Below are 2,529 nucleotides of genomic sequence, written 5' to 3'. Positions count from 1 at the left end.
ACATGACTGGGATTTCTGACAGGGGTGGCAAGGTAATACTGCTCAAGATCCCTACAGAAGGTGGGTCTCAGGGTTTTGACTTAACTTGGATTTCTTACTGGACAATCTCTCCAGAGGTTGGGACTATGATACTAAACTAATCTCTACCAGTGCTTTCTCCCTACCTGTCGCAAGGATTAATTTTTATCAATTCTTCTGCTAATATTGGAGACCTCATCACTGTGGATGCTCCCAGTAACTTCTAGACCCTGCCTTTCTGTAGACTTAAATATCTTTTGAAGTCTCTTGACACTTTGATCCTAATGAGTTCTGTGAAATCCTCCCTTCCCCTTTCTGTCCCTCATTTCCAGACTCTGCTATTCTCAGGCATTGATGGGAAACCTCTGAGTGATTCTCCACTTTGATCTCTGTGTTTATCCTGACTCTACTGACCTTGCTGTCACCTTGTAAGAATTTGCAAGGAATTCTAGCAAGACAGCTTAGCTGAAATGGTGATATGATCTGACAAAGACACAGGAGCATATGCCAGAGTCCAGTTACCACCTTGACCACCACTTCTGTTCAGGTACTGATAAAGATAGTCTGAACTTAAGAGCCTTGGGAATAGAGGTGTTTCCAACTCTATCTCTAGAGCCATCATCTGAGAAATCAACTTCTTGTGGAATTGCAGCCTGGTAACTGCTTCTGTGGGTGATTCAACTAAAGCTATTGAATACCCTTAAAAGAAAGTTCTCACTACCAAAGCCCTTGGCACTATCAAATAATTGAACGAATCAGATTGTATCATATAGAATTTATATTAGAAAGTCATGGCCATCTACTTTGCTGATGCACCCTAAGGAACACGGCACTTTTCTATCTGACTTGCAAATGAAACAATCCATATGTATTATCTGCCCCCCTCCCCCCATTAGAATGTGAACACCTGGAAAGCAAGAATTGTCTTCCTTTTCTATTTGTATCCCTAGAGTTTTCTACATAGTAAAAATTTAATACTTTTTCATTCAATAATACATACATGAATTTATTCATTCATTCACTCATGAGAGATTGACATTTTCTTCTCGTCTTGAACTATCATAAAGCTGAGTGTAATAGGACAAAGGATAATAAATCTAGTCTTTATGAGCATGTGCAGATGGCTTGGCTAATGCCATTCTCACATGGACTCTGGGACCTTCCTTGACATTCTGAAATTAATTCCAATCACCTAACTAGAACTGGAGTCTCTTTGATTGGATGTAGCTGCATAGTCAGAACTAGGGATGTCTTCAGAAAGTGCTTGCCCTTACTCTTTGGTTAACTGCCACTGGAAAAAGTCTTCTGTTGAGAGAAGTGAAATAGTGATATATGGAGAGAGGCCTGGGACCCTCCCAGTTGGACCCCCTTGTAGCCTATGAATAAGGAGCTTCAATTCTTCACCTGAACATTTGTTTCTTTGTTTTTAGGTGAAAGGGATTAGAGGCCACAGCCTTGTGAATTTTGAAAGATCAGAAAGTGGAACCATGCCAGATTTTCCAGCCACTGGGTCCAGCTCTATGACCTAGCCCAAGAGTAGGTAACAGAAGGACTCATTCTGCAACAATTTGATTTTGGTTTTGACTTAATGGGAACAATACAATATAGAAACTGGGTTAGGTCTGAGCCTGTTGGCCAAAGTGTTGGGAAAATAAGTTAACGCTGTTTTTGTTATATTTTTGAGGTAAATATTCCTTTGTAAAAGCTAATTAATGTTAATTGGTTAAGTGAAACTGGTATCCCAGTCACTGTTAATGGTGAGGCTTGAGCCAACAGTAGTGGAAAAGTGTGAGGGAGTGGTGAGTTAGGTGATAAATGTATTCATCCATTCATCCATTTATTATTTTTGCTTTGTAAAACTTTGAAGTTAGAAAAGCAGGAAGAAAGAAATTTCCCAGTGCCAGTTCTCTCCCTTTCTAAGATCGTCTCTTAACTCTGGGGCCATCACCAATTCTTCTGCTAAACATGTCCCTTTCTTTTCTGTCTTTAAGCAATCACAGATTTTCATTCCTTTCCCTTCCCTCATTTCAATACTATTATAGTAAGATAACTTGTGGGAAAAATAATCAAGAAGGTTTTGGAGTTACAAACTGCTAGGGAAAAAAAATCAGTCCAGCAATTGTTTCATGGGCATTCTGTGGAAAATTATTGGAGTAGAGCTCTGTCTTATTTGTCTTAGTTTCTTTTTTAATCTGTCACTCATTTTCTCTTCTTTTTTATTTTCAGAGTCAACATGCCCAGATAAACACAGAAAATCCTGTGACTTTTCAAGCTCTTAATAAACCTGGCCTTTTCGTTCCCCCTTTTTTTCTTACACCTTAGCTCCCTCTACATACTCTATTACCCAGTGATGCTGCCCTACTTTGTTGCTCCGTGCACAGGGCACTCAATTTTTAAACTGGCTATCCTCCATGTGTAGTATATTCTCTTTCCTCATTTTTGCCTCCTGGCTTTCCTAGCTTTTCTCAAGTCCCAGAGAAAATCCCACCTTCTCCAAGAATCCTTTCCTGA

General features: G+C 39.6%; 1 long non-coding RNA gene across 1 annotated transcript; it reads left to right on the top strand.

Annotated features, from left to right (window-relative positions):
- Positions 1-302: 302 nt before the first annotated feature.
- Positions 303-2,327, top strand: LOC116421394. The gene is made up of 3 exons (XR_004231739.1): positions 303-565; positions 1,449-1,554; positions 2,245-2,327. It is a non-coding gene; the product is annotated as an uncharacterized LOC116421394 (long non-coding RNA).
- Positions 2,328-2,529: the final 202 nt, after the last annotated feature.

Source organism: Sarcophilus harrisii, chromosome 1, assembly GCF_902635505.1.
Source record: "Sarcophilus harrisii chromosome 1, mSarHar1.11, whole genome shotgun sequence".
Classification (NCBI taxonomy): Eukaryota; Metazoa; Chordata; class Mammalia; order Dasyuromorphia; family Dasyuridae; genus Sarcophilus; species Sarcophilus harrisii.
The sequence above is the reverse complement of the archived record's forward strand: the minus strand, read 5'-3'. Positions and strand labels throughout refer to the sequence as shown.